Source organism: Chrysemys picta, chromosome 3 (genome assembly GCF_011386835.1).
Source record: "Chrysemys picta bellii isolate R12L10 chromosome 3, ASM1138683v2, whole genome shotgun sequence".
Classification (NCBI taxonomy): Eukaryota; Metazoa; Chordata; order Testudines; family Emydidae; genus Chrysemys; species Chrysemys picta.
Window position 1 is genome coordinate 101,404,516 of NC_088793.1, and position 10,650 is coordinate 101,415,165.

The 10,650-nt window shown below is 40.3% G+C and overlaps 2 long non-coding RNA genes across 2 annotated transcripts in view; one reads left to right on the forward strand and one right to left on the reverse strand.

Annotated features, from left to right (window-relative positions):
- Nucleotides 1–5,909, reverse strand: part of LOC101932460 (uncharacterized) — a 25,916-nt gene extending 20,007 nt beyond the window's left edge. Inside the window, exon 1 of the long non-coding RNA XR_010599659.1 lies at nucleotides 5,640–5,909. This is a non-coding gene — a long non-coding RNA (uncharacterized LOC101932460). The remainder of the gene's footprint in view (nucleotides 1–5,639) is intronic.
- LOC122173500 (uncharacterized) overlaps nucleotides 1–9,369 on the forward strand; it is a 23,750-nt gene extending 14,381 nt beyond the window's left edge. The window contains exons 2-3 of the long non-coding RNA XR_006173959.2: nucleotides 8,714–8,880; nucleotides 9,169–9,369. This is a non-coding gene — a long non-coding RNA (uncharacterized LOC122173500). The remainder of the gene's footprint in view (nucleotides 1–8,713; nucleotides 8,881–9,168) is intronic.
- The last annotated feature ends 1,281 nt before the right edge of the window (nucleotides 9,370–10,650 follow it).

The following is a 10,650-nucleotide window of genomic DNA, read 5'->3' on the forward strand; positions in this document are numbered from 1 at the left end:
CTCTCCCCCACATACACACAACACACTCCCTGTCACACTCCACCCCACCCCATTTGAAAAGCACGTTGCAGTAACTTGCATGCCCATAATACACCGCTCCCAATGCCACTGCAAGTGCCGGAAATGTGGCCACGTCAGTGCGCTTGAAGCTGTCAGTGTGGACAGACTGCAGCGCTTTCCCTACTGCACTCTACGAAGGCGGGTTTAACTCACAGCGCTCTACATCTGCAAGTCTAGCCATGCCCCAAGATCTAAACTAGTTCTCTAAGACCTCAATTCTTCTCTCCAGAACAGTATCAGCCTTAACTAAAATCTGAATATAGGATGCTGCTCTTCAAGGACAGTCATCACATCACTCATTTTTAAACAATTTTTTCCTACACTGCAATATAAAAAACACTATATTGTTAGGTGAAATTGGTGATTCTAGTTCTACTATAAATTGGTAGTATTTCTGTGTTCTCAAGTACCTTTATTTCTTATGGATAAAATCGGGTAAGTCAGTAATGTACTGAAGTTATTTGCATATGTGTAACAATCTCAGTTTCCAATAATTTTCTCAGAATCTGTAAGTCGTCATCACTTTATTTTACAAATATTGGAAAAGTTCACCACTCTGCTGAAGACAAGAAAGTTGTACCAGCATATAATTTGGCCAAAATTCTGTGCCAGTGGCCTTATTCTGTTTTTCTTCCTCTTCCTCCTTCCTCAGATCTGTATTTCATCATTCCATTGTTACATCTCTCTTTGCAACTCTCTCCCTGCCCTACCTTTTAATGGTCCTTTGAACAATTTAGTTCTCGTCCTGTCTTCTTCACCAAAAGTTAGCTCAAAAGATACCATTACTTTCTTAACAGGTGGAAGCTGAAGGACAATAATGAGTAAACTTTTCTAAGCAGGTGATTTTAACCCTCTGGATTTTTAATGGACCCTGATCCATTCTGTAGTTCATTCAAGCTGTTGTATGAGTTGACATTAAAGAGGCGTTTCTGCAGACATCACTGCTGGTGGAACTAATGACCTCATTTACAGGAGAATCACAACATCCAGTGGTCAAGGTATCTGGGATTTATGAATGTGCTGTCATTTTTAACTGAAGACGACTACACAACCTCACAACACAGAACCACTCCTGCTGGCTGGAGAAAACAGCATTTCCGCTTACTATTTATATTAGAGCTTGTATGATTTTTTTTTAAGAGAGCTAAATTATCTTTGTGCCCTGTGATGATCTCTATATTAATTCACACTAAATTAAATTATAGGAACTTGTGGCAGGGCCCATAGCCTGTACAGTAGCCTACTGTATTCAGAGCTAACCATCTCTATTCAAACAGATATTTCTCTTATTATAAAATGTTAGCAGGATCACTGAAGGATATATCCCTGTGCCTTCATCCACTAGAAGACCATTCCTCTATACGTACAAAGGAACCTAGCAGGATCTCCGATGCCATTGAACTTGAATGAGGATATATAGAAAGACAAAAACAAGTACAATATGCTGAGCCACTACAGGACCTTTTCTGTTCACTCTGATTCAAGAAGCACCACATGCTGGGTTTGCACCAGTGGGTGCATTTTCACGGAAAAGTACATTGCTGACTAATGAGAATGGATGAGAAGTAGAAACAATTCTCCCTGCTCTGTGCATTTCCTGGGATATCCTAAGTCTGACAACAAAACCGCATTTTAGTCTTCCAACACATTGAGTGTTGTAGCATTTGTCATTGTGGCAGTTATTTGTTTTGCTAAAGGAAATGCTTTGAAAAGGAGCTCAGACTCAACTGGGCATAAAACTGAGTGCCCAGATTCCTGACAATAACAGAGGTTAGGTGTGTGGTTTCTCTGATGTGTTTATAGCACCCATTCTGCACTGCAAAATGTAAAACACAGAAACTTCTTAGGGAAGCCACTGTCTTGAGCTACTTGACTTCACAGTGAGACAACACTGTTCCAATGGAAAATAACCCTCAGAACATCATAATTCCTTCCTGATCTGCAACAATGTGTTCATGCCTATCTGCTGCAGATTAGTGACCATTTTTTCATGTTAGCATTTAACCAAATTTCTATTATAAACTCCAGATACAACGGCCTCATGTATCTGCTGGACCCCAGTTCACTAAGGCAGTGGCAAACAATTTTACTCCAAAGAATAAGATTTACACTGCACAGAAGTTTTTGTTTTGTACCGCAGTGAATTAAAATAAGGAATTTGTAATTCTGGTAAAATAGTAAATAAAAAAAGTTATGAAAGTGAGTTCATCACATGAGGAAAAACACAAGTTATGCAAATAGCAAAAAAAACTTTAAATATTTTTGTGGGTTAAAACGAAACTTGCTGTAAAACATGAGGTGCCAAATCCTGATCCCGTTGAAGCCAATGGGAATTTTGCCTATTCATTGACTTCAGTGTGCATAGGATTTGGCTATAGTGACTCAGTTACATCTCTTGCCACTTTGAGCTCTGCTGCTGTTTGAGAGAGGGTGTCATACCTCAGCAGAGGTGGCTGGCTGGCTGGAACCATTGGGCCACATTCTGCCCTTTGCTAGACTGTTGAGAAACCGCACTGCTAGTCCCATTGCAGTCAGTAAATGAGAACAATGTGGACCACAATGTGAATCAGTTTGATGGTTCCGATTATCACCTATGAATCTAAATGAACTTTAAACGTTTGTTTTGATCTGTTCCCTGGTATTTATCAGATCTACATCTTTTGGCCCTCACAGTCATTGTTTTCCCCATTAAAATATACTGCAAATTACTTTGGAAATATACCTTTTTAGTATATCTTTACTCACAGTTTGTAATGTATGCAGTCTTGCAAAACCAGGAAAACAATTCAGAATGGCACATATGAGAATCCAGAAGTGATATGGAATTTTCTCAGGGTCATTCACTTGTGGAGTAAAACAGATCGCAGGGAATCTCCTGTAGCCATTCTTCTGACTTCACAGTGCCTCCTGCGTCTCCCTGGTTCATTGGACTCCTGACTAGTGCGGCTTATTAACCAGGGACTCCACTGCGGCCCCAGAATATCCCTCAGGTCCCAAAAGAGACTAAACAGTATGGAGAGGAGTGACGATCAGTGTCCAGACTCCCACAAGGGGGGAACAGAAGGTTTAAACCCCAAAAATGAGCAGTTAATCCAACTGATTGCATACTATATTATTGTACTATAAAAGTATATCAAGTAAGATCTTTCATGAAAGCTTGTAATGGCCTCAACTTGATGGTCATTATGAGATATATATACAGACTGTGGTTATGAATCTATGGCCATATCTACATTACAAAATTATGTCAACCTAACTTACATCAGCATATGGCCACCGCGTTATTAAATCTCTTGTGTGCGTGCACACTTGGCTCCTTATGTCAGCAGTGCATCCTCACCAGGAGAGCTTGTATCAATTGTATTGTCAGTGTGGGGCATTGTGGGATGGCTCCTGAAAGCCAGTAAGGTAAGATATGCAGTGTTTACAATAACATTGCATCAACCTAATTACATTGATTGAAACTCTACGCTGCTCGGGAAGCCGATGTTATTAAGTCGGCATAGAGGGGCACTGACATCAGCAGGAGCCAAATTTAAGTGAAGACACTTCCACAGCTAGGTTGATGCAAGACAGTTCACGTCAACCTAACCATGTAGTGTAGACCAGGCCTAAGTATTTGTGTATATAGAAAACTGTGCTCATAATCTATACTACAATTTGGACCATACCTCACAGCCAGGCAGTGAGTAGTTAAGCTGGGAGAGGCAGCTCCCAAATCAATTGTTTACATAAAAACAGCTTCAAGCAATGATCCATTCTCCAGCCCAGGAAAAGATATTGATGGACCATTAGAATTAATGGAAAGACATTGAGACATTCTAGCTGTCAAGTCAAGAGGGCATCTCCCCACTCTGAAACAGTGTGAGGCGCCATGGACTGAGAGGAAGAAAGGAAAGAAAAAGCCTTGTAAAAACAGACTTGGCTTGGGACTGAAGTTTTGTATCCAGAATCCGAGATGCAGTCTCTAGCAGGGAAGCTGTCCATGAATGCTGGATCCCCTGTATAGTTAGAAGGTACACTGAGAAATAGAACAGGGATTTTATCTAATAGGGAAGTGTATTGTGTCTTGACGTTTATTGACTATGTCTTGAATGTTTGCTTTCCCTTACTATTCCATTTTTGCATCTGTGTTTTTACTACTAAATAAACTTTGTTTATTTTTACTCAAAGCAGGTCTCTGGTGTGCACAGTGTGTGGCGTGTGAGTGCCAAAGTGAGCTGGTATGACGGGGGCTGGTTTTGTGCCTTCGGGGATGATGAACCAGAGGTCTGCAAATCTGGTCATTAAGAACTCAAAGGACAGATTTGGGGAGACTTGAGATTGGAAAGGCTGTTGGTGTCACCCTGCAAAGAGTAACTAGGCTGGTGAGACCTCATGCTTGTGGGCAGGCTACTGGTGTCAGGGCATTGAACCATAGCTGCATAGCACAAAGATTACAGGGCTGGTGGTGACAGGGCCGCTTACTGGTTTGGGCAGTCCCCACAACACCACAAAGGGTAGGCAGAGAATTCAGTGCTGACTCTATTAATTTTTGAGTTGAATTCCCATGGGTTTGGGGATGGGATAATGAATGGAAAGCACATGTCCTTCCTAGCCTCACCCACTCCCTCCTCCCCAATCCATCCTCTTCCCATCTGTGGATCGAGATCTCCCCCCTCCCCCCACCACCACCCACCCACCCACCCATACACACACCCACACAGTGTCTACTATTGGACCAGGGGGAGTGATGAGGAATACTTTTATAGAGTTGACATTGCACCTTCTGCTAACACCAGGTAAGCATCAAGCAAGTTTTCATCCCCTCCACCTGCAGATTTGGACCTTAATTCCTTACCAGGAAATACTTTTCAGAGCAGAATGGTACACTGTATAAATAATCAACTATATCCTAAGCTCAATAAGCCATTCCACTGGAGTGTGTTTGTTAGTAGCCTATTAACCTTCAGCTTCATGCCTTGCAATGCATCCAAAGTCTGCATGGGCAGCTTCTGAATGTACGCACTGTTGTGACTTATTGCTATAGTGGAGTCTGCTAAATTTAGAATTCCAAGAAGTTCACCTAGTATGTAAAGGAAAGAAGTGAGCAAGGGAAAGGAATGAGACAATATCTCCTTGACTACTGAGAGTATAAACTTAATTTTAATTAAGACTAATAAAAAAAAATCAGGAAATGGACCAAAAGTAAAATTAGGCATCAGCCTTAAAACTGTACAGTCCTCAATACTATGTATTCATTGTATGCTTCCAGCAATCTGCACAGTTAGTCCAAACTAATAATCACTAGGCCTTGGACAAACATGACTGATACTGACCTTTCCTAAGTGTAAATGAAACAGAACATAAAAATAAAAAAAATACCTGGAACATAAACACATCTGCTTTGCCAGCAGCCACATCTGACTCTTCAGCAATCTTTTCTTATTCTGTTTTCTTAACTTTCTTTTTATTCAATTTTTAGAAAACTTAATACAGAAACCTGAATGTATTCACCAATTAGACCATTACACCTCCAGGAATTCTTAGTATCAATATAAACAGTTTTAAGTTATACACAGCTTGTTCCCAGAACATACCTCCTCCAAGGAGGGAGCGACCTCCTCATTCAAAGCTGGAAGGAAAGAAAAAGGACACAAGAAAATGAAGCTCAGTTAACAATTTCACTATACACACACCTCAGCATAAAGAGATGAAGGGAGGAGATGTAAAACCTAGACCTCTTCCTCCATGTTTAAAGGGTAAATGTCACCTACACTTGTATTTTTTTAGAGAACTTTATCAAATGTCTTGTATCAAGTACAATTTTTAAATATATGGCGCATGCAATCTTCACCATAATATTTCAAACTTGATAGTGTCTTAGATTTTCACTAGCTGGATATCATTACTATTGTGATCCTGGGCCAGAAAGGGTTACAAAACTAGCAGGCGAAATTACCCAAATTCTACCTTTCAAGACATATTTTAAAAGTATGTAAATGGTAATTAGGGCCATTTCTTATAAATAGCTAACAAAGCCATATTAGATAGACTAGCGCTTTGAAATGTAGACTTGTATTGTTAGAGAATTAGTAGAGGATAGTGATCGTATTTGTCTTAGTTTATCTATAATCTTGTTTGAGGTTAACAACGTAGCCCGATAGTTCCTGTCTCTTACTATATTCTATTGATTCTGAGATAAAAAAGGAATATTAACATGTAGATGAAACTTGGGTGTAATGATATCATTGCCTATATTTCTCTTTGAAGTTTGTAGTAAACTATTTATGAACTGCTTGATGGCTAAATACCTTATGCTGATGAATGCTACTAATTACCTGTGAATATATAGGAAATAGGAGGTTTTACTTCAAAGCCACAGTGCTTCACCCAAGGCTGTCAATAGCCTGCCAGAGATCTATAAAAGAACTCTTAGGCCCCAATCCTGTATCTCAGATCTGTTTAAGCTTGGTCAGGGGGAGCTTAAGTCACAAGACTGAGGTCTCCAGCTTCAGTCTGGATTACCCTGCTACTTCTCATGGAAGAAGTTAAACACTATAGATGGACTGCCTCTTTGGACTATAATCTGATGAACTGATTCTGGAAAGAACTTTTTGCAACTCAGCAGCTCACCATCTCTACTATGAAACTGACCTAAGAACTTTATTCAGACCTGCATGTATAATGATCTTTTAACCAGGATACTCTCTCTCTCTTCTTTAATAAATTTTAGTTTAGTTAATACGAATTGGCTATAAGCATGTATTTGGACAAGATCTGAAATATTCATTATTCTGATGGATAACGTGTCTGATCTCTTGGGATTGGTAGAACTTTATATCAGATTAACAAGATTTTCAGTAATCCTCATCATATTTGACGTGGCTGTCTGGGTGGGAGCTCAAGACTGGATTGCTTTAAGGGAGTTGTGTTTTTGGCTTCTGGGTTACCAGTAAGGGATTGTAGAAGCTGTTTTGTTGCTGGCTTGGTGAATCTAATTATTAGAATAACCACCAGTCTGGGGGATCGTCTGCTCCCTTCTTTGCAGTTTGCTGTGATTGAGCACCCTCAGTGTGGGCCCTACTGGCACCAACAGTCACAGCTATATAGAGTAAACCGAGTACCAACAAGAAAATAATCCTGCCAGCAGTCTCAATGTATTGTGTGTGTGTTGCAGAGGGAGAGGGGGAGATCTTATCACCCTCTAGTAGCTGGCCTAGCAAGAAGATAAAGGACCCACTCCTACTGCTAGATAAGGGAGATTTCTGTTTGCCTAAGGAGTAGATGCCTGTGTTCATGGGTGTATGTATGGTTTGCAACACATGGATTCATTCACCTTGTGCTCTCATCCTTCCATATGGGCCCCTAATGTGTAAGATCATCCAGAGCAACATCCAACACTGTAATATTCCAATCCTTACACTAAGCAATAGAGTTATTTGCAATTTTATCCTTTGTCACTCAAACAGGAGTAAAACAAAACCAATTATACAAATAACTTTGTTTTAACCAAATTGTTGACACTATATTGTCCCTACATTGACAAGCTTGTGGAACTGACAAAAATACAACAAATAGTCTAATTCTTGGGCTTCATTTCTCTTGGCAGTCATGAATTTGCCAGCTTCTCCTTTCCATCTCAGTTTGAAAATTCAAGATAAAGGGCTTAAACCTGCTCACATAAGATCACATAAATGGCAAAAACTCTGATTGACTTCAATGGAACACAATCACCCCAAGGCCAAAATTTTTGCTTCCAATTCTTCCAACACAAATAATTCTACAACAGCAAAAAAAAAAAAAAAGACCCCACAACAGTGAGTCTCAGGGCCCAGGTCAATTGACTCAGGGTCATGGGACTCACATTGTGGGGTTAATATCAGCAGTGTAAACATTCAGGCTCATGCCGGAGCCCAGTGTCCACGACCCTTTCTCCTCACCTGATTTCAGAGCCTGGGCTCCAACCTGAGCACAAATCAACACTTATTTTTAGCCCCACAATATGAGTCCCAGTCAGTTGACCTGGGCTCTTGAGACGCACTTCCACACGTGTTATTTTTGCTGCATGGACATACCCCCAAGAGACCTGACTCTGAGATCACACTGGAGTGACACCAGCATAAAACAGATATAAATGAATGAAAAATCAGGCTCAAGTTGCTTATATAGCTGTAATCATACCTGGTTTAGAGCCACCATTGTCCAATCTCATCAGCTGTCCTAGTTAAGCCTGAGAAGGCCTGCTCAGTGTTTTCCAAGGAAACTGCAGATTCTACACAAAGAAGCATTGATGGGTAGCACTGTTGTAAGACCCTGACTAAAACCAGATTGTGCTAAAAACTACTTTTTATATAGTATGTATTTTTTTCTCCATTGCAGAAAGGAGGTGATTTAAAGTTTTATCAAAACCATTATGAAGATTAAGTTAATGAACTCTCCTGTGCATTAAGTAGGGTGGTTTTACCAGTTTAACTCATTCCTAATAAGTTCTGTCTCTAGTGTCTTACAACAGTGATGTGACAGTATTAGACAACATCTTAGCAGTCAGTGGTTGAAACTGTTACATCAACACTAGCTTTTTGGCAGCACTTCTTTTGCTAGAGATGAAATAAACTTGTTTGGCAAACCTTGTGTATTCATTCATATCATTACATTTTTGGAAATTGTACAGCTTTTCACATCCTGCCTGGCATGGCTTCTCACTCTGTTTTCAACATCAGTTCCTGTAATGAGATGAATGTGTTCCACACCCAGATGGGCAGAAGAGGAATTACGCTTGTTCACTGGATGAATGGAAGAGAATCTGCTCCACCAAAGAAATGTTGATGTAGCTGCCAGGTATGGAGGGAGGGGGCTTCATTCAGATGGGATTCCAAAGGAGCAAAGGTAAAACAAAATGAGTTTGCTTTAGAAGCTGGCTTCTTGTTACAAGTAGCTGAGGTTCATCTTTACAGACAAAAGACGACTTATGACTATATGCCCTGAAGTAAAGGGAACAGATTTGATTTCCTGTGTTCTGCCAGAAAGGGAAAGTCTTTATTATTCAATAAAAGGACACAAAGCACTTATAAATCTCACAGGCTCCTACTCCATTGGGCCCATTGGTGTTTTTTTTTTTCCCTGCAGAGTTGCAGCCATGATGTGTCCTAGTGGAATCAAAGACTCAGAGGTAAATCCATATAAATCCAGAAGTAAATCCACTGCTCCACAAATAACATCCCAGGAAATAAAACCTCAAGAAATGAGGCTGCAGTATTTAAAATACTGCTTGCTGGTCTCTCTGAAGTACCAGGAGCTGACATGTAGCTTATTTTTCTCTTTTCCTTAGTTCAGTCTTCTTTTCTTATTAAAAGCTGGTTAAAGCTAAGCAAAAAACAACTTTTTATTTCCTCACCTAAGAGACCACGTTAAAACCTGCCCTCAGTTGTACCTGTGTACAAGGGAAAAACTTGGCTTTCAGTTTCGCCAGTGTAACATGCCACTGAATCAGACTGGAATCAATGTAAATGAGAGCAGAGCTTGGACCATCATCATTTTGAAAATATTTCCTACTGTCTCCCCCAAAGGGAATGTAGAGCACATTTCAGTGGATTTGAGTGTCAACTGTACTACATGGAAATGCATGTTAGAAAGAAACCCAGGCCACTTCCACTGTTTTCCCAAACCATTCCTACGTATTCCACCCCTCTTCTGCTGCACTTTTGAAGTCAGATAGACAGTTCCCTTTTGCTTAGATCCCTCATTATACTAGAACTGTTGTCAGGCACAAGGGGTTTCCTTCAGTCTCACCCACAGGGAGAACTAGGGACTTTTATAAGATAACTACTCTGTAATTATGAATCATAGCAAAAACAATACAGACCTGTTCCTTTTCCTTACATGAAAATCTCTACAGGAAGGGATTTGCCTGTTTCTTGGAGCAGATGTCCAGAAACCAAGTCAGAGATCCCTTTACACATTTAAGAAACGAATAGGGGATAATTTCACCATGCAGGACGACACAGGTTCTAATATCCAAGGCTGGTTATGTATAAGCTATTGCTGTCTGCACAATGACAGTTTTAGTTGCCTACACTGAACTAACAGCACCTATAACATCACAGAATCATAGAAATGTAGGGCTAGACAGGACCTTGTAAAGCCATCAAGTCGAGCTCCCTGCACTGAGGCAGGACCAAGTCAACCTAGACCATCCTTGAAGGGTGTTCATCTAACCTGTTCTGAAAATCTTCCAATTATGACAATGCCACAACCTCCCTTGAAAGCCTATTCCAGAGATTAATTACCCTTACAGTTAGAAAGGGTTTCTTAATATTTTAACCTAAATCTCCCATACTGCAGATTAAACCTATTCCTTCTTGTCGTACCTTCAGTGGACATGGAGAATGATTGATCACTGTCTTCTTAGAACAACTCTTAACATATTTGAAGACTGTTCTCAGGTCCCACATCAAGACTAAACATGCCCAGGTTTTTTAACCTTACTTCACAGGTCAGGTTTTCTAAACCTTTTGTTATTTTAGTTGCTCGCCTCTGGACTTTTCCAATTTGTCCACATTTTTTCTAAAAGGTGGCACCCAGAATTGGACACAGTACACTAGCTGAGAC